The 22,223-nt window shown below is 39.0% G+C and overlaps 1 long non-coding RNA gene across 2 annotated transcripts in view; it reads left to right on the top strand.

The window, feature by feature from the left end:
* Window positions 1–22,223, top strand: part of LOC147363524 (uncharacterized) — a 263,643-nt gene that overhangs the window by 6,307 nt on the left and 235,113 nt on the right. For both annotated transcript variants that reach the window (XR_015137239.1, XR_015137238.1), the window contains exon 2: window positions 4,937–5,002. This is a non-coding gene — a long non-coding RNA (uncharacterized LOC147363524). The remainder of the gene's footprint in view (window positions 1–4,936; window positions 5,003–22,223) is intronic.

Raw genomic sequence — 22,223 nt, 5'->3', positions numbered from 1 at the left:
AGTTAAAACCACCTCTTCTGTTTACATTATAACCCATCTTTAGAAAAATACTTTGCATTAGCGTCTTAATTAAAACTACCTAATTGCTTTCACTTTGCTAAAGTAATAGAAAACCAAAGCTTTGGTTCATTAATACATTTGATAAACGTTTACTTGTCATCCAGTATGTGACATACTGATCTAGAGCTTGAGCTATTCTGGTGCTCCCCTCCCTCCCTATCTCTCTTCTAGAAAAGACCACTAGTTATTCACAGATTACTGGGTGGTATTTGGTACTTGAGACTGAGAGCAAAATCTGTCCCAATAAATGTCTTGGTGGTTTGTTTCATCATCATATTATCTATCAGATCTTAGACTGTCATATTCTAAAGTGAATAAAGTTCTCAAAATTTGTTTGAATTGATTTGACTTTTCCTTCTGCATTTGAATTTTATGAAACTTCATTTTTTTATTTCACTCTTACCAAAAAAGATACTTCAGAATTTGTTTAATTTTGAAAAGTGATAAAGAAGCCCAAGAAACATGTATGTAAGTGCAGTTCTAAGATATTTTAATCGAAGCTTTAAAATAGTTTATCGTTAACCAAGAGTTATTGATCATTGCCTGCCCCTTTCACTTCCTCCCCGTTTTTTGGAATTTTTTTTCCCCCCGACACCTAACATGTAGGATCTTAGTTCCCCAACCAGGGATGGAACCTATGGCCCCTGAATTGGAAGCATGGAGTCTTAACCACTGGACCACATGGGAAGTCCTTCCACCTTCTTTTTTATTGAAATTTTCTCTGCTGTTGCTAATCCAACAATGGGACTTTGTGTCTTCCTACAGTCACAGTGGTAGTTGACTGTGTGAGGGGAGAATACGTGACCTAAGAATAATGTCCCCAAGATCTGTAGCCTCCTGTTAAAAGATGAGTTGGGCCAAGCATTTTTCTCCTTTGTGAATTTGCAATTGGAAAATTGAAGAACAAAGACTGAGCCATTTGGCCATAGAGACAGTGGTGTAAAGGATGTGCAGAGGGCTCCTTTGGTGTAGCATGGCCGGGGTGCCTGAAGTTAGGAGAGAGAAATAATCTTAAAATGCCTAACCTAGTAAAATGAAAGATTAGTGCTTTATTCTCTTTAATCCACTATTCGTACTTATTCCATCCATTTTCATCTATATCTAAGACTATTTGTTTCTTACCCCATTTCTACGAATAAAATTAATATCTACAGCCTGCTTTTTGCTTACAGTTCCAGTGAGTGCAAGTCTTTCTGTTTAATGAAGAAGGCCCAAAAAGAGGAGAATGAAAGGTTTTTTCTTTCCTGCAGCTTCTGGGGGAGAGAGAGCTTCATGTGTCATTGAAAGGGGTCAAATAACCGAATTTGATAAAGCACTGGAAACATTCATTAGACTCATAATCTCGCTTTTCTGTTCAGTAAAGAGATTTCTGTGAATAATAATAATTGTTGCTAACTTGTTTCCTGCTAATATAAATCTGCCCTTGCAAGCAAAATTGAAACAAAGGGAATTTGTAAGATTCCAAAGACTTTAGAAAACAGTGTCATGTCCTGTGAAAATAACCTTCAAAGAGAAACATGAAATTCAGATAGTTTTCTTATTCATTGTTTTAATTTTTTTTTTTTTTTGCCCTGGTTAGAATGTTGAAATGGACATCTTTATATTTCCAAAAAGGAAAAATAATTAGATGTTTTTCTCAAATTGGTATCCCTTTCTCCTCCCTCATGTGGTGGAGAATGGGTATGACTACTAGTTTTCATTGTTTAAAAATACAGTTTAAAACTTCCCTGGTGCCCTAGTGGGCTTCCCTGGTGGCTCAGATAGTAAAGAATCCGCCTGCAATGCAAGAGACCTGGGTACCCTAGTGGCTAAGACTCTGTGCTCCCGGTGCAGGGGGCCTCGGTTCAATTGCTGGTCAGGGAACTAGATTCCACATGCTGCAACTGAAGAGTTTGCATGGTGCAACTACAGACTGAAGATCTGGCCTGCCACAACTAAGACTCGGCACAGCCAAATAAAAATAAAGTTAAGAAATGAACAGTTTTATTTAATTTATGTTATTAGATATGCATAATTTATTAATTCATGATCTGTCTTAAATGAATCTGACCTGTTTCACCTGCTTCAGGAAAAACATCACTTCATGCTGTTCATCCTCACATGCCTTATTTGTCAAGAAATCAAGTATTTCCCACTGTGGTTTTTTTTTGCCCTTCCCAATTGTCCGAGGACCCTTTGACCAAAGTTTCAGTCTTTCCTTAACGTCAGGCAGAGAGCATGGTGGGAAGTCCTGACAGTCCATTATCTGCCTGTTCAGATGCTGTCACTGAGTTTTGCTGCTAAGTATCTTGGATAGCCTGATGGACTCTTGTCTATTTCTTCACTGATACCTTTTGTTTTTGCCCAGATCCTTATAAAGGCTGAGGCTTGGAACCTAGCTCAGGCTTCAGGCTTATGTTGACGTTATCAGCTGTTTTCTCCACAGACTAACACTGGGGCTCAGTGGATATGGATGGGCTGCACAGTCATCCCTTCTCTGTGCTAGAATCAGTTCCCTATGTTGGCTGAAAACAAAAACAAAAACACACAACTTAAAATTTGAGGGTTGTGTTTCTTGGGGGGACCTTACTAAGGACTATAACCCAGGGTACAGCCTGCCAGATAACTCTGAGGAACTGTTCCAAAGAGGTAAGGGAAGAACCAAGATACATAGGAATTTTTGCTGAAAACAAAATAAAAGCCCTTGTGATCAAACATAAAAAGATTACTGCAAATCACAAAAGCCAGGCATCTCAAGTTAATGTTTTTGTGCTTTTCTATGTATGGGAAGATACGAGAGTCTGGGGTAGTTGAAATTATTCCTCTGATATGCATCTTAACTTTCTAAGGTCAGTATCCTGTTTTCCTCCATCTTAAATTTCCCTAAGGGTGTACCAGCAGAGTGGCTGCAGTGGCTGATGGCTTGGTGGTAAGCAGCATTCATTGTTTACTAGAATGGCAGGCAACATTCTTTGTCCACACTAGATTTGCCCATACTCGTTTTCCATACAATGATCCCACTTTGGGGCTCTTGATATTGAAACAGGATAGAAGCAGGAAGGGCACAAGTTTTGAAAGAATGGCATAGCTGAAGACAGGGCATAAACTGATTAGAACCAAATAGGTCCAGGATGGCAGATAAGTAGACTTCCACTCGACCTTGAGCCTTAGTACATGCTCACACCTGCAGGCGCCATGACAGTTCCCAAGTTGATGAGCAAAGATCAAAAAGTGGATGGTGGCCTAATTCCTGGAAATCCCTGCCCCCTCCCTGATATAGTTGGAATGATCCCCTCACTCATTAGTCTATGAAATCACTCAACCCATAAAAACTAACTACAACATATTTCAAGGCCACTCTCACCTTCTGAGATAGCCTACAGTCTGTTTGTGGAGTGTGTTTCTCTCTAAATAAATCCATTTCTTACCTATCACTTTGTCTCTCACTGAATTCTTTCTGCAATTCTTTCTGCAATACCAAGAAACTGAACTTCATTAAGTCCTTAAACTAAGTGTATGATCTCAGTTAAAAGACTGTGGGTTCAAGTCCCAGCCTGAGTTACATGGTTTCAATATCTTTTCTCACCAGTGAACTACCCTCTAAGCCGCTCTGATCTGCTTGGGTCATGTGAGGCTTACGCATCTTTCCTCCCAGGGGTTAGGAGGGGGGGTGGGGGGGCCGCTACAGTGGTTGGTGGTTTGTTGGCCACATCTTTTGTTTGCTGATAAGACAGACAACATTTTGTTTGTTTGTTTGTTTGCTGATAAGGCAATCACAATGGATCTTGGACAAAGGAGCTTTGTGATCTTAGGATTTCCTTTACTATGAAACCTCAGCCATATTAGCAGGAATAAAGTCTTCTATCAGTGGACCTTGGCTGAGTTCTCTTACTGGCCAGTTCCATGGTGCCTCACAGTATAGGAGTGAAGAGGGGGCTGGTGGCCCACATGGTGCACTGAAAGTGTAAAATGCAGTTGCCTCACATGATAAAAACGTGATTTCTTGCTTTTAATTTTTCTACTTGTTGGATTTTAGTTTATCGTCACCAACATCTAATGATATTTTTTTCTGCTTGATAATTTTTATCAACTTGATGTCTTACCAGATTGGTTTACTCTAATTTCTACTGATAACTAATTTAGAGAAAATATCATTTTCAAGTTAAGTGTGTGCTTGTGGATCCAGAGAAAACAAAAGATGAGTTGACCAAACGCTAACGAAGTGGAAAATATGCGTATTTTGTACTAATAACTGTAAGCCTCAGAGCCTGTGTGAACACTTGGTTTTTATTCTTTGCTGTAGCAGGTACTCAGCAATGGCTTTGGAATAGTCTCTTTGTTCTCTGGCCAAAGAAGTTTTCTTGCCAGTGGCAGATGGCAATTTATTTTTAAATTGACCTGGACAGGGATATTTTTTTCCTGCTTGATTCTGGTGATGATTTGGGGGAGACAGAGCTCTATGGAATCTTAATTCTGGCAGGTTGGATTTTTCATGTAACCCTAATTGGAAGAATTGGGAATAATGACTATAAACTGACCAATAAATACTTCCCATAGGGGAAAGATCTACTCAGAGTTGTTGCTAATGATGTCAAGGTCTCCAGCATCTTCTATAGCTGATGACTGTTATAAATTCAGACTTCTCTCTCAAGCCTTATCCTGGTAGATATGCTTTGAAGCCCCTTCTCCCTTTGCTTCCACAAGGCCCCTAAACATTCTTGCATAACTGCTATTTCATATTTATGTTTCCTTGATGGCTCTCCTGAGTCAATAACAGCATCTGCTCCCACAGTTTGCAGGGCATTAAAGCAAGAGCGCCTCTCAGCACTCTATGATCTATGACGGACACTTCTTATTGACTGCATTTTAATCAGGTTCTCTCTCTCTCTGCATCTAGGTAGCAGTGTTTTCTACATTGTGGCATTGACAGATAAAAGTTCCCTTCAACTCTGTTCGGAAATTGGTAAGCCAATTAGTTTACAGCTATGGAATAATACATTGTATTTTCTTTATTAAGATTTGTTTTTATCAGAAGAGGAAGATTTGTTATTTGCCTAGGAATGACTGAATTGGTTCCATTCTTTGTTAAAACACTGACACTTTGGCAGTGCCTCTGTGTGTGTGTTTTATTCATTTTTCAGAGAAGAAGACTTTCATCTGTTATATAACTTATGCTACATAAAAAAGTTTTATATAATATGATTCTGTAGATCCAAGCTGTGCTTTGAAATGATCATTCATTTTATGGGAATTTTATTTCTGAAATGACACTCATAATCTTATATTAAATGACTTCTTTTAAAGTTATTTCACAGCACTGAAGAAATAAGTCAGGGCAAGAAATAATTTAAGTATTAGTACCTTTTCTTAAATCTATCCAAGAGCCATTGTATGAGTATTGCTGTGGGATCTTATGTAACGAAGGAATGTAAGAATATTCATCTTGGAAATTATCTTAGGGTAGTGTTAATAGACTGAATGTGTCCCCTTCAAATTCATATGTTGAAATTTTAACCCCCGCTGTAGGCTGCAGTCCATGGGGTCGCTAAAAATCAGACATGGCTGAGCAACTTCACCTTCACTTTTCACTTTCATGCATTGGAGACGGAAATGGCAACCCACTCCAGTGTTCTTGCCTGGAAAATCCCAGGGACGGGGGAGCCTGGTAGGCTGCCGTCTATGGGGTCACACAGAGTCAGACACGACTAAAGTGACTTAGCAGCAGCAGCAGCATGATGGTACTATTACGTGGAGCCTTTGAGAGGTTACTAGGTCATGAGGGGTAGAGCTCTTATGAATGGGATTAGTGGCCTCATGAAAGGAATTCCAGAGAGCTCTCTTGCCCTCTTTCTTCCATGAGAGGACCATAATAAGAGAATAGTAGTCTGCAATTTGAAAGAGGGATCTCACTAAAACCTGACTAACCCAGCACCCTAATTTCAGGTCTCTAGCCTCCACACTGTGAGAAATAATTATCTGTTGTGTGCTGCTGCTGCTAAGTTGCTTCAGTCATGTCCGACTCTGTGCGACCCCACAGACGGCAGCCCTCCAGGCTCCCCCATCCCTGGGATTCTCCAGGCAAGAATACTGGAGTGGGTTGCCATTTCCTTCTCCAATGCATGAAAGTGAAAAGTGAAAGGGAAGTCGCTCAGTCGTGTCCGACTCTTTGCGACCCCATGGACTGCAGCCCACCAGGCTCCTCTGTCTGTGGGATTTTTCAGGCAAGAGTATAGGAGTGGGGTGCCATTGCCTTCTCCGATCTGTTGTCTATAGCTACCCAATTTATGGTATTTTGCCATAGCAGCTTGAATTGACAAGAAGAGGTGGTGCTTCCTTATGTTTCTTACAGAACAATAGTTTAGAGACCTGTCAAGAGGTTCAAAGGGGAAACATGGTGAGGAAGACACATGATCCAAGAGATTCATGAAGAAGGTTAAAAAAATGGAAAGTTTTCTTTATAAGATTTCACACCCCCTTTAAGATGTTAGTGTGTATCAGTGTTTCCAAGAGACAGTTTAGTTATATTGTGCTTCCCAAAGTTATTTGATCACAAATTATTTTTTTCCAATGTATCCTTTTGTGGGACTCCTGATTAATCAAACACATGTGGGTCTAGTATGACTTCTTAGGGCCTCAGTGGAAGAATATGTACCCATGAGAGGGAATTGATGTATCCAAGATGTACCCAGATGGTGAAGTGCTGACTCAAGGCTGGACCAAACTCCCTAGTCTCTGTTCTGACTCCCCATTGGCTTTACCTGGTTATGTGCTCCTATGTAAAGACACTATTAGAGTTAGATCCTATATAATTTTTTCATGCCGTGCTTTTTACAATACACATTTTTAAAAAGTCACAATTTTTTAGAGCAGCTTTAAGTTCATAGCAAAATTGAACAGAAGGTACAGAGATTTCCCATATACCCCCTACCCCCACACATGCATAACCTCTTTCATTATCAACATCCCCCACCAGAGTGGTACATTTGTTACAATAGATGAGCCTGTCTTAACACATCATTATCACTCGAAGTCCATTGTTTATATTAGGCTTCACTCTTGATATTGTACATTCTCTGGGTTTGGACAAATGTATAATGACACAAATCCACCATTATAGTATCATACGGAATAGTTTTACTGCCCTAAAAATCCTCTGTAGTCCTTCTGTTCATCTTTTTCTTTCCACTAACCTCTGGCAACCACTGATCTTTTTTATAGTCTCCACAGTTTTGTGGAGAAATAACATTCATTTCCAGAATGTTATTTGGTTGAATTATACAGTTTGTAGCTGTAGGAGAGGAAAAACTTAACTTTTTCCCCTCTGCCCTCCTGGGTTCTCTAGCTGGGGGCTGTAAATTAAACTGACAGAAGATAAATTAGGAAGAGAAAAATAAGTTTATTAGCATATGCACTGTGCATGCACATGGGAGCCCTCAGAAATGAGAAACTCTAAGGGGTGGTTAGAATTTGGGCGTATATAGCATCTTAACAAAAGACCAGTAAATTTTTAGAGAAGTGACAAGACAAAGGAAAATGACTGTGCTTCTAGGGTGGCAAATTGTGGGAAGGCAAATATATGGGGAAATTAATGGAAGACACAGACTAGTTTTAGCAAGGTTTGTTACACAGATTTCTCTGGTGCTGTTTATTGTTTTATCTGATGATTACCTTCTGTCCTTCTTGGTAGAGAAAGAAAATTATGGATTTTGGCCATTCTAATAGATGTATGGTCCTTATATAATTTAAAAATTTTATTTTGCATTTCTAACTGGAATTTAACATTTAAATAAAGCAAAAGACTTTAAGAAAAAAAAAAATCAGCCTGTTGGATTAATCCTTCCTAATCCCCAGTCCAGTTTCCCAGAGGTAAGCACTTTTAACTCTTTTGCCTATTTCTTTTGGTATCTTTCTTCAAGGTTTAAAATAATACGCCAGTGTCTTAATATATTCTTTCTGACCATTATCTATTCATTTCCTATTATGAGAGATGAGGATTTAACTCTTTGAAGCATTGTTCTCCCTCAGCCGGATTTCATGGTTCACTTTCCCTATTTGTGTTTATTTTCTGTTTTCTGTACTTTTTTTTCTTTTTTTGTTTATCCTAAAGTTAATAATTGTTGCTTTCTCATTTGCTTGATTCTTAATGTACGTGAAAATATATAAAAGTACTTACACAGACATATTTATGTACATTTGTATATGATATACACACACAAACTTACATAGGAAAAAGAGAGGAAGAGAGAGAGTGATGAAGGTGTTACTGAACTGAAATTGTGTCCATTTGCCTGCCTGTCAGCAAAGCCAATTTACTGACACCAGTTTGTGAAGTGCTTATTGTAGGACCCATCAAGGGGAATAGGCAGCGTATGATGAAAAAGTCATGAACTCCCTGATAGCTTTCAAGGAAGGGTTTTTAAAGGCAAAATTTGGAGATTCCTTAAAAAACTGGAAATAGAACTGCCTTATGATCCAGCAATCCCACTGCTGGGCATACACACTGAGGAAACCAGAATTGAAAGAGACACGTGTACCCCAATGTTCATCGCAGCACTGTTTATAATAGCCAGGACATGGAAGCAACCTAGATGTCCATCAGCAGATGAATGGATAAGAAAGCTATGGTACATATACACAATGGAGTATTACTCAGCCATTAAAAAGAATACATTTGAATTAGTTCTAATGAGGTGGATGAAACTGGAGGCTATTATACAGAGTGAAGTAAGCCAGAAAGAAAAACACCAATACAGCATACTAACGCATATATATGGAATTTAGAAAGATGGTAACAATAACCCTGTATACGAGACAGCAAAAGAGACACTGATGTATAGAACAGTCTTTTGGACTCTGTGGGAGAGGGAGAGGGTGGGATGATTTGGGAGAATGGCATTGAAATACATATAATATCATATATGAAATGAGTCACCAGTCCAGGTTTGATGCACGATACTGGATGCTTGGGGCTGGTGCACTGGGACGACCCAGAGGGATGGTATGGGGAGGGAGGAGGGAGGAGGGTTCAGGATAAGGAACACATGTGTACCTGTGGCAGATTCATTTCGATATTTGGCAAAACCAATACAATATTGTAAAGTTTAAAAATAAAATAAAATTTAAAAAAATTAAAAATAAAGGCAAAATTTGGGGTGAGGGCTTCAGGGTGCCTGACTTTCTTCTGATTGGTTAATGATGAGGTAATAGGGTAGTGGTTTAAGTACCCAAGTATCTTAATTATCAGCCTGTTGGTTCCAACCAGTCTGGGGTCTCTGTGCTTGTGCTCAGTATGTTGTCAACAGCTTCCACCTGAGTGGGGTCTTAGTGCCTGCAAAACAACTCATTGTTACATATATCCCCTGAGGAGGAATTAGGACTCTGAACTATTGTTTCTTGATTGTTTTTTCTTTAATTTCACATTCTCTCGCCTCCCTAATTAGTAACTGATTGAATCTGCTTGTTGGACCTCAGGGAAGGCCTATGAGACTAAAGGTTTTTTCTACAAAAAAGAAATGGGGGACATGGCGGGGTTCTTGTACCTGGTGGGCTCTGCAGGGTCTTGCTTGGTTTCAGGAGGAGGAGTAAGAGAGAGATCTTTTCAACAAATATGTGTAACTTCTCTTAATAAAATTTTGTATATGGACAAGCTCATCAGATGATTCATCAGATCCTCTTTTTCTCTGGAGACCTTCCTTGCGCCCACTCATTTCCTGTCCCTATCTCTAGGCCTGTTGTACAACCATCCTCTAATAATATTCTCTGTCACCCTTTTAAATTCCTGTTTCATTGGATACTAAGTTTGTTTTCTCATTTTACTTACTTTGGTAAAGGACATTCTTCAACCTGTCTTAAATATCTTAAATGTATTCTTGTACTTGATTAATACTTCAGCTAAGTATAATAATCAAGGTTGAAGGCAGTTTTCCTCAGAATTGAAAAATATTGCTTCCAGATTCCATCATTGTTTTTGAGAGGTCTAATTTAATCATTCTATATTCCAAGCCTTTATAACTGACATTTTATATAATATTTTTGTCCTGAAAGCTTTTATAATTTTTTTAAACCTTGATGTTCAGGAATTTCATAGTGACATAACTCTATTGTGGCTCTTTTCTCATTCTCTAGTCTGACTCTTGGTAGCCTTTTCCAGTCTTTGGATTAATGTTCTTCATGAGTGAGCATCCTCTCATCTGTGTTTTTTCCTTAAATTGTGTTTTTGTTGTTGTTCAGTTGTGTCCGACTCTTTGTGACCCCATGGACTGCATGGGGTCCTTCTCTGTCCTTCACCGTCTCTTGGAGTTTGCTGAAACTCATGTCCACTGAGTCAGTGATGCCATCCAACCATCTTGTCCTTGTCGTCCCCTTCTCCTCCTGCCTTCAATCTTTCCCAGCATCAGGGTCTTTTCTAATGAATTGGCTCTTTGCATCAGGTGGCCAAAGTACTGAAGCTTCAACTTTAGCATCAGTCCTTCCATTGAATATTCAGGGTTGATTTTTTTTAAGATTGATTGGTTTGATCTCTTTATAGTCCAAGGGACTTTTAAGAGTTTTCTCCAACACTACAGTTCAAAAGCATCAATTCTTTGGTGCTAAGCCTTTTTTATGGTCCAGCTCTCATATCAGTGCGTAGCATGTGAAAAACCATAGTTTTGACTAGATGGACCTTTGTAAGCAAAGTAATGCCTCTGCTTTTTAATATACTGTCTAGGTTTGTCACAGTTTTTCTTCCAAGGAACAAATGTCTTAATTTCAAGGCTGTAGTCACTGTCCACAGTGATTTTGGAGCCAAAGAAAATAATGTCTGCCACTTTTTCCATTGTTTTCCCATCTATTTGCCATGAAATGATGGAACCGGAAAGTTCTTACTCCTTAGAAGGAAAGTTATGACCAACCTAGACAGCATATTAAAAAGCATAAACATTACTTTGTCCACAAAGGTCCATCTAGTCAAGGCTATGGTTTTTCCAGTAGTCATGTATGGATGTGAGAGTTGGACTATAAAGAAAGCTGAGTGCCAAAGAATTGATGCTTTTGAACCGTGGTGTTGGAGAAGACTCTTTAGAGTCCCTTGGACTGCAAGGAGTTCCAACCAGTCCATCCTAAAGCAGATCAGTCCTGGGTGTTCATTGGAAGGACTGATGTTGAAGCTGGAACTCCAGTACTTTGGCCAGGTGATGCGAAGAACTGACTAATTGGAAAAGACCCTGATGCTGGGAAAGATTGACGGCAGGAGGAGAAGGGGACGACAGAAGATGAGATGGTTGGATGGCATCACCGACTCAACGGACATGGGTTTGGTTAGACTCTGGCCGTTGGTGATGGACAGGGAGGCCTGGCGTGCTGTGGTTCATGGGTTTGCAAAGAGTCGGACACGACTAAGAGACTGAACTGAACTGATGGAACTGGATGCCATGATCTTAGTAAAATATACATAGCATAGAATTTATCATCTTGGGACTTCCCTGGTTGTCCAGTGCCTAAGATTCTGTGCTCCCAGTGCAGGGGGCCCAGGGTTCCACCCCTGGTCATGAAACTAGATCCCACATGTTGCCACTAAGGCTTTGCATGCTGGAACTAAAAGATTCTGTATGATACAATGAAGATCTATGATCTGGTATGCTACAACTAAGACCTGGTGCAGCCAAGTAAATAAATATTAAATTGTTTACCATTTTTCAATGTAGTGTTTGGTACTGTTCAGTACAATCACATTGCTGTGCCATCATCACCACCTTGTATCCACAGAACTGTTTTCATCTTGCAAATGGAAGCACTGTACTCTTTAAGCAGTGCCTCCTCATCCATCTCTCCCTTCAGCCCCTGGCACCTACACTTATATTTTCTGTCTCTATGAATTTGACTGTTCTAGGCACCTCATTGTGTTAGTGTTTTCCAGAGAAACATAACCAGTAGGGCTGTGTGTGTGTGTGTGTGTGTGAGAGAGAGTGAGATTGAGAGAGATTATTTTAAGTAATTGGTTCACATGATTGTAGGGGTTGGTAGGGTCAGCTGGTGGGAGGTTCAGTGAAGAACTGATGTTGCAGTTTGATTCTGAAGTCTGTCTGGAGGCAGAATTTCTTCTTCCCTGGAGGAAGTCAGTCCTTGTCCTCTTAAAGTCTTCATTGAATTAGTTGAGGCCTACTCACATTATGATGCATTTAATCTTGTTGAAAAATGCCTTCACAGCAACGTCCAGACTTTTTGACTTAAATATCTGGGTACTGTGGCCTAGTAAAGTTGACATATAAAATTACATTTAAAAATAACATTTAAAACTGTATAAGTAGAATCATACAATATTTATCTTTTTGTTTTATTTTACTTAGCATAATATCATCAAGGTTCTTCCGTGTTATAAATGATTTTCCTTTTTATTCTGTTTTTGGAAAGTTTTCTGTTCTGTGGTTTAAGCCACTCTTCTCTCCTTCTAGTTTTCTTTTCCTTCTTACTTCCCTCCATCTCTTTCTTGTACTTCAGCTATATATCTTCTATTGAACAAGTGCTGCTTTGGAGTTGAATCATGAAGCAATTTTATTTTTGTCTACTACTCTCCTTTTATTATTCTGTGGGTCTAGTGGTTTCTTTGCCCTTGGATGAAATTTAAGGCTATTCCCATAACTTTTCTCATCATTTTCAGATAACCAAAGATGCTTTCTAGTCCCATGTCATAGTTAAACGTTTAATCTTGATTTAAAGTTAAGTCTTGTTTCTTTCTCCAACTTAGGCTGCTGCAGATGGGAAATTTGAAGTCAGGAAAGGGAGGCTATAGTTACTTCTTTCCTCCTTTAAATCTGGCACTTTTATTCCTTTGCATCCTCCCCACCCCCATCATTCTAATAACATTTCCTGATCTGCATCCCCATCCAGGGTAGGAATCTTGTGAAGGGATAGGAGAAGGAATTAGAAACCTGTCTATGATGACAGTAGGGTCAAGGTGTGTGTGGTTTCTTATAGATAATAGTCTCCTATACGCTTTTATGAGAAAACATAATCATTGTTAATTATTTAAAAAATTTTACAACCTCATTAACAGATATGAAATGTTATTTAATAACATAATACATCACTTTAATGATGCTGAAGCATCTTCTGAGACCCCTTCCATGGAATTTCCTCAGCCCCACCTATCTGCAGCATGGTTGACCTTGCCCACATCCTTTACCACAACTTGTGCCCACTTCTGTTTTACTTGTAACAGATTGTATTAGGATCGTCTTTTCCCCTCCCAGACAGTAAGCTCATTGAGAGACCTCAATATTTCTCCAGTGCCTGGATTATAGTGTTGTTATGGAAGTTTCTGTCAAATTGAAAGAATTCAAAGATTCAGCAAAAGAATCTGCCAAACGTTTGCTACCCTGAGTTGTGATCTCAGGTCCCATTCTTTCCTCCTGCTTCAGTGAGTAGGGGTAGGGGCTGACAGGTTTTTTGTACTGTAAGCTCAGGGCTGCCTCCACTTAGCAGGTGTTAGACAACAGTGTGAAGAACATTTTCCTCCTAATAAGGAAATTCAGACTACAGTAATCTAGCTCAGATACCTTAAAGCATTGCTGGACTCTGACCTATAGAAACCCAGGGAATTGCTGTATTGTGAAAAAAATCAGTATAAAAAAGTTAATGAGATAGTCTTGTTTGTAAATATTTTGTTCACCTTTCTGAGAGACAGATCTTTAAGCTATAAAAGTGTGTAGTATGTTTTATGGGTTTTATCTTCCTTCATAGGTATATAAAATCAGAGCTTTATTGGTATGAGCCCTCTGTATGAAATAAATGATAGATAAGCAGATGATCATTTTATTTCATGGTTGAGACAAGATGTGCTGGGCTTTTATTGCACCTAATTCCCCACTGAAAGGAGAGTTTTAAAGTGCATAGTTGTTAATTCTCTTTGGCAGATATGGGCTATAAACATGTTTTTATCTGCTTTCTCTCCTTATTAAATGAGAAATTTTTAATGATTATAGGTTTTTACCTCTCTTGTGGGGAATTTGCAAATAATTTTTTTGTATCTATCTTTCCTATTTGTCCGATGCAGTTGTAATGTTACCTGGAATGACCTGGGATACTGGTGTTGATTAGTTTCAGTTTATCCCTGCTGTTGGTATAAACAACTTTTTTGGCTTGAACATAAAGATTAGCCATCTTCACCATTGTTAAAACAGTGATTCCTGATAATAGCAACCAGAAAAGAGCCATCTTTGTCCTAATCTCTTTCACTTCTTGTCTGCCCTTAGTAAATAATATTCCTTTACTTGGGAGGCCTATATAACAACATAACTAATTTTCACTCTCCTTATCCCTTCTATTCCTGCATATGGGACCGTCTAACTGGGTTAGATCCCTGGGTTGGGAAGACCCCCTGGAGGAGGGCATGGTCACTCACTCCAGTATTCTTGCCTGGAGAATCTCCATGGACAGAGGAGCCTGGTGGGCTACAGTCCATGGGATCACAAAGAGTTGGACATGACTGAGTGACTAAGCACAACTGTGAGTAATATAAGACAGAAAATTGATTTTACTTTTCACACCAAGTCTGAAAATGTTTTTGGCTTTATGGAGCCTTGAGCCTAGAAGATGGTGAGGCCGCACCTAGACTGAATATGAAACAGTGGTTAGAGATGCCTTCCCAGATTCAGGAGTGGGATCCCAGTCATGGCTCACATTATTACATTACAAAAGAGTAGAGGGAAGGGAGTTGGATTTTATTGAATTTTCAGGCAGGTTACCTTTCGTAGGAACACCATGAATCCAAATGTACCCATTAGGAATGGACTTCAGTTTTACTGACAGGTAGCCTCATTTCGCGGAGAAGGCAATGGCACCCCACTCCAGTACTCTTGCCTGGAAAATCCCATGGACGGAGGAGCCTGTTGGGCTGCAGTCCATGGGGGTCACTAAGAGTTGGACACTACTGAGCGACTTCACTTTCACTTTTCACTTTCATGCATTGGAGAAGGAACTGGCAACCCACTCCATTGTTCTTGCCTGAAGAATCCCAGGGACGGGGGAGCCTGGTGGGCTGCTGTCTATGGGGTTGTGCAGAGTCGGACACGACTGAAGCAACTTAGCTTAGCAGCCTCATTTCTCCCTTCTGAATTTTTCTAAGCCATCTCTACTTTCCAGGTCAAAAACACTCAGTCAAAGTAGAATATAGAACCATGCTAGGAAACTTTATAGCAAAAATGTTTTAGAGGGAAATAGGGTTATATACAATGCAATATCTTATGGCAGGAGCCACTACTTCATCCTAAACCACACCATGAAGTGGGCAGTCCTGTGAACACAGGCTACTGAAAGGTGTGGCCCCAGCTTCTTAGAAGAAAGAGGGGGCAGTGTTTGACGTGAGGGAGAGAGAAAGAAAGGAAAAGAGGTAAGGAGGGAGGCAGGGTGGGAGATATGGTTTGGAAAAATAGGAATATTGGTTTAAAGATACTATTTACATTTGTAAGTTTTTCCTTTTTTCATTCTTTATTTTGATTTCGTAAGGAAGCTTTAGTCATTTACTGAATGGAGATATTCAAGGCAAGTATGACCTGTTTCTTCTAGGTTCATAAACTTTTGCTCATAGACAGACAAACCTAGTTTCCTTGCTGACTCGTGACCCCATCTTTTATTATTTTATACTTCGATGAATAGCTCATAGTTTTTCACTCTCTTCCTAGTCTTTATGCTTTTGTTCATTCTGTCACCTTCTCCTAGAATGCCTTCTCTCCCTGCCTGCTCTTCAAGCTACTCCTTCCTGGGTCCACCCAATCTATCATATCTCTGCTAGCATGTTAAAATTTAGCTCAGGGATTGCCTTTTCTGGATCACTTCCTTTTTTCTCACTATGGCAGATGTTGGTTGCTTCCACATATCTTCTTCCCGCCAGACAACACTCTGATTTTTTAGCATCACGGGTGGCTAGACCTCTCCCTGGATCTATCTAGGGGTTGAATCTTGACTGCTTTAAGCCAATAGTAATAAATCTGTTCTTACCAGTGGTTGTTTTGGGAATTACCAAGTGATGTAATTCTGATTACCAGCACATGAGGGAAGGTCTGATGGAAACTTCTGGGAAAGTGTATCTAACTCTTCAGAAGGAATCCAAAAGGGATATTCTCTCTTCTAGTATGTGAATGTTGCTGGTGAGGAAATAACGTGTGGAGCTGTGGTAGCCACTTTGTGATCATAAAGGGACAGGCCTGAGGGCAAAGGCCAGTAAGAGAATGGAGGGACAGAAAGATGGAAATAATTGGAATCCTAAAGATGCCACTGAGTTTCTGACTTAACTACCCTGGAACTATCCTCCTTCCTGACTCCTTGATGTACAAGACAATGAATCCCTTTGTTTTTGAATCCAGCTCAAGTTGGATATTCTCTCATTTGCAGCTGAAATCATCCTTACTTACACTCACCGTGCCCCTCATCTATACTTGTTTTAGAACCTCGTGTATTTTTCTATCATCCATGATGTAGCATGTACTAGTTCTTCATTTACTACATTTTTTTAAGTCATTTATAAGGATGGACATTTGAGTTGTTTCCACTTTTTGGCTATTTTCCCCCCCGTTTTGTCCTTCACAGCTTGCAGGATCTCAGTTCCCTGACCAGGTATTGAACCTGGGCCGTGGCAGTGAAAATCCAGCATTCTAACCACTAGGCCACCAGGGAACTCCCTTGGATATTATGGTAATGCTGTTAAGCACATTTGTGAACAGATTTTTGTGTGGACATGTGTTTTCATTTCTCTTGGATGTATGACTAGGAATAAAATTGCTGGGTCATATATAATTTTATGTTTAATATTTTGAGGAACTGCTGATCTCTTTTCCAAAGTGGCTGTACCATTTTACAATCCTTCTAGCTATGTGTGAGAATTCTAATTTTATCTACATCCTAACCAACACTTAAAAAAAAAAAAAAAAAATATATATATATATATATATATATGTTATTGATGTATAGTTGACTTACAATGTTTCAGGTGCACAGCAAGGTGATTCAGTTATACAAATACACATATATTGTTTTCTAAAATTATTTTCTATCATAGATTATTATAAGGTATTGACTATAGTATCTTATGCTATACAGTAAGCCCTTGTTGCTTGTTGCATGTCTATTTTTTTAGTTAGAAATCTAGCATTCTATTCATACTAAGTTTCAAACAAGTGGAATCAAAATGTCATAATGTTTTTGCACAAAAACATATTTTTTATAATATATATATAATGTGTTTATATATATGTATACACAAGCTTTTCTACTACACTTGATAAAGGCTTGACAAAGAACATCAAAAAAAAAAAGAGAAATTGGAAAATATAAACTAAATGAAATGGGAGCACTGAATATGAAATTGAAAAAGTGAAACAAACTAGGTAAAAGATCATAGTATAGTCCCTTTGTTTTTAAACATGACTGCTCATTAGAAACATATCTGGAGCTCTGGAGAAAAAAAGCAATACCTAAGCATTTGTATTTTTTAAAAAAATTCTAATTCTGATATGCATCTGGATTTTAAAAGTGATTACAGGTTTTTCTGTAATCCTAGTTTTGGAGTTAAATCCTAGTTTTGGAGTTCTGTTATTTTTCTGTTGATCAATCATGATACAGTGGTGTTAAGTGAGTAATAGTTATATAACCACAATAATAAAAGATGTTTATCAGTTTTTGCAATCAATAGCCAGACAAAAAATAAAAGATAATTACAATTGCAAGCCATACATGATTAACTTAACCGTATAAAATACTTACATACAATTTTCGGGGGGCTCAAGCAGAGTGATGTAATAAGTGGAAGTGCACACATACACGTTTTCATCTATCCAGTCAGTCTATGTCTTTTGGTTGGTGCATTTAATCCATTTACATTTAAGATAATTATCAATATGTATGATCCTATTACCATTTTTTAATTGTTCTGAGTTTATTTTCTGTAGATCTTTTCTGTCTCTTCTGTTTCCTGCCTAGAGAAGTTCCTTTAGCATTTGTTGTAAAATTGGTTTAGTGGTGCTGAATTCTCTTAACTTTTGCTTATCTGGAAAGCTTTTGATTTCTCCCTCAAATCTGAATGAGAGTCATGGTGGGTAGAGTATTCTTGGTTGTAGGTTCTTCCCTTTCATCACTTTAAATATATCATGCTATTCTCTTCTGGCTTATAGAGTTTCTATTGAGAAATCAACTGATAGCCTGATGGGTAACATTCCCTTAAATGTTATTTGTCATTTTCCCCTTGTTGTTGTTTTCAATATTTTATCTCTGTCTTTAATTTTTATCAGTTTGATTACTATGTGTTTCGGTGTATTCCTCCTGGGTTTATCCATCCTAGGCTGTGCTTCCTGGACTTGGTTGACTATTTCCTGTCCTATGTTAGGGAAGTTTTCAGCTATTATCTCTTCAATATTTTCTCAGGTCCTTTCTTGCTCTCTTCTTCTTCTGGGACCCCTATAATGCAAATGTTGGTGCATTTAATCTTGTCCCAGAGGTCTCTTAGCCTGTCTTCATTTTTTTTCACTCTTTTTTCTACATTCTGTTCTGCAGCAGTGATTTCCACCATTCTGTCTTCCAGGTTGGGCTTTCTCAGTGGCTCAGACTGTAAAGAATCTGCCTGTAATGCAGGATATCTGGGTTCAATCCCTGGGTTATAAATAAACCCTGGAGGAGGGCATGGCAACCCACTCAAGTATTCTTTTCTGGAGAATATCTATGGACAGAGGAGCCTGATGGGCTACAGACCATGGGGTCACAAAGAGTTGGACACGACTGAGTGACTAAGAGAGCACATGGCACAGGAGTTCTCCAGGTCATTTATCTATTCTGCCTCAGTTACTCTGCTATTGATTCCTTCTAATGTATTATATTCGTCTCTGTTTGTTGTTCTTTAGTTCTTCTAGGTCTTTGATAAATATTTCTTGGATCTTCTCAATCTTTGCCTCCATTCTTTTTCTGAGATCCTGAATCATCTTCTCTATCGTTACTCTGAATTCTTTTTCTGGAAGGTTGCCTATCTCTGCTTTATTTAGTTGTTTTTCTGGGGTTTAATCTTGTCCCTTCATCTGGGACATAACATTCTGCTTTTTTATCATGTTTCAGTTTGGTTCATTCACTCAGTCATATCCAACTCTTTGTGACCCCCTGGACTGCAGCATGCCAGGCTTCCCTGTCCATCACCAACTCCTGGAGTTTTACTCAAACTCATGTCCATTGAGTCAGTGATACCATCCAACCATCTCATCCTCTGTTGGCCTCTCTCCTTTTGGCTTCAATCTTTCCCAGGATCAAGGTCTTTTCCAATGGGTCAGTTCTTTGCACCAGCTGGCCAAAGTGTTGGAGTTTCAGCTTCAGCATCAGTCCTTCCAATGAACACCCAGGACTGATCTCCTTTAGGATGGACTGGTTGGATCTCCTTGAAGTCCAAGGGACTCTCAAGAGTCTTCTCCAACACCACAGTTCAAAATCATCAGCTCTTTGGCATTCAGCTTTCTTTATGGTACAACTCTTACATTCATACACGACTACTGGAAAAACCATAGCTTTGAAAAAAAAACCAACCTTTGTCTATAAAGTAATGTCTCTGCTTTTTTTAAAAAAAATTAATTTATTTTTTATTGAAGGATAATTGCTTTACAGAATTTTGCTGTTTTCTGTCAAACCTCGACACAAATCAGTCATAGGTATACATATATCCCCTCCCTTTGGAAAATCCCTCCTATCTCTCTCCCCATCCCACTCCTCTAGGTTGATACAGAGCCCCTGTTTGAATTTCCTGAGCCCTACAGCAAATTCCCGTTGGCTATCTATTTTATATATGGTAATGTAAGTTTCCATGTTACTCTTTCCATACAACTATCCTCTCCTCTGCTTCCCCAAGTCCATAAGTCTATTCTCTATGTCTGTTTCTTCATTGTTGCCCTGTAAATAAATTCTTCAGTACCATTTTTCTAGATTCCATATGTATGCATTAGAATAAGTTATTTATCTTTCTCTTTCTGCCTTACTTCACTTTGTGTAATAGGTTCTAGGTTCATCCACCTCATTAGAACTGACTCAAATGCGTTCTTTTTTATGGCTGAGTAACGTTCCATTGTGTATATGTACCACTACTTCTTTATCCATTCATCTTTCGATGGACATCTAGGTTGCTTCCATGTTCTAGCTACTGTAAGTAGGACTGCGATGAAAAATGGGATACATGTGTCTCTTTCCTTTTGGTTTCCTTAAGGTATATGCCTCGGAGTGGGATTACCTGGTCATATGTTGGTCTTATTCCTAGTTTTTTCAGGAATCTGCATACTGTATTTCTTAGTGGCTGTATCACTTTACATTCCCACCAACAGTGCAAGAGCATTCCCTTTTCTCCACACCCTCTCCAGCATTTATTGTTTGTAGACTTTTTGATAAGGGCCATTCTGACCTGTGTGAGGTGATATCTCATTGTAGTTTTAATTTGCATTTCTCTAATAATAAGTGATGTTGAGCATGTTTTCATGTGTTTGTTAGCCATCTGTATGTTTTCTTTGGAGAAATGTCTGTTTAGGTCCTTTCCCCAGTTTTTGATTGGGTTGTTTGTTTTTCTGGCATTGAGTTGTATGAGCTGCTTGTATATTTTGGAAATTAATCCTTTGTCAGTTGTTTCATTTGCTGTTATTTTCTCCCATTCTGAAGATTGTCTTTTCACCTTGCTTATGGTTTCCTTTGCTGTGCAAAAGCTTTTAAGTTTAATCAGGTCCCCCTTGTTTACTTTTGTTTTTATTTCCGTTAATCTAGGGGGTGGGTCATAGAGGATCTTGCTTTGATTTATGTCATCAAGTGTTCTGCCTGTGTTTTCCTCTAAGAGTTTTATAGTTTCTGGTCTTACATTTAGGCCTTTAATCCATTTTGAGTTTATCTTTGTGTATGGTGTTAGGAAATGTTCTAATTTCATTCTTTTACATGTACCTGTCCAGTTTTCCCAGCAACATTTACTGAAGAGGCTGTCTTTGTCCCATTGTATATTCTTGCCTCCTTTGTCAAAAATAAGGTACCAATAGGTGTGTGGGTGTATTTCTGGGCTTTCTATCTTGTTCCATTGGTCTATACTTCTGTTTTTGTGCCAGTGCCATACTGTCTTGATGACTGTAGCTTTGTAGTATAATCTAAAGTCAGGAAGGTTGATTCCTCCAGCTCCATTCATCTTTCTCAAGACTGCTTTGGCTATTTGGGGTCTTTTGTGTTTCCATATGAATTGTGAAATTTTTTTGATCAAGTTCTGTGAAAAATGCCATTGGTAATTTGATAGGGATCACATTAAATCTGTAGATTGTGTTTGGTAGTATAGTCATTTCCACAATATTGATCCTTCCTACCCAGGAACATGGAATGTCTCTCCATCTGTTTATGTTGTCTTTTGATTTCTTTCATTAGTGTCTTATAATTTTCTGTGTACAGTTCTTTTGTCTCCTTCAGTTCAGTTCAGTCACTCAGTCATGTCCAACTCTTTGCGACCCCATGAATCGCAGCACGCCAGGCCTCCCTGTCCCTCACCAACTCCTGGAGTTCACTCAGACTCACGTCCATCGAGTCAGTGATGCCATCCAGCCATCTCATCCTCTGTCGTCCCCTTCTCCTCCTGCCCCCAATCCCTCCCAGCATGAGTCTTTTCCATTGAGTCAACTCTTTGCATGAGGTGGCCAAAGTACTGGAGCTTCAGCTTTAGCATCATTCCTTCCGAAGAAATCCCAGGGTTGATCTCCTTCAGAATGGACTGGTTGGATCTCCTTGCAGTCCAAGGGACTCTCAAGAGTCTTCTCCAAAACCACAGTTCAAAAGCATTGATTCTTCGGCGCTCAGCCTTCTTCACAGTCCAACTCTCACATCCATACATGTCTCGTTAGGTAAGTTTATTCCTAGATATTGAATTCTTTTTGTTTCAGTGGTGAATGGGATTGATTCCTTAATTTCTCTTTCTGATTTTTCATTGTTAGTGAAAGGGTAACAGGCAGGAAGGCCAGGGGTCTCCAAATGGAGGAAATAGGCTGCAATTGTCAGACATTTTTTATCTCTCTTAAGCAGCAGGAGGAAACAAACTAGTGTTACATTTTTTCTCCTTCTCTATAAAAATTTAAAAAGAGGTTTCTTTTAAAATTCTATGTTGCCATGATACCTGGTTCCACCTGAACTTAACTTTTCTCAAACCTTGAGCTAACCAATGCATTTTTCTTACG

The sequence above is a fragment of the Bos grunniens genome, chromosome 11, assembly GCF_055505025.1.
Source record: "Bos grunniens cultivar Pamir isolate PY7600 chromosome 11, Bosgru_T2T1.0, whole genome shotgun sequence".
Taxonomy (NCBI): Eukaryota; Metazoa; Chordata; class Mammalia; order Artiodactyla; family Bovidae; genus Bos; species Bos grunniens.
The sequence above is the reverse complement of the archived record's forward strand: the minus strand, read 5'-3'. Positions and strand labels throughout refer to the sequence as shown.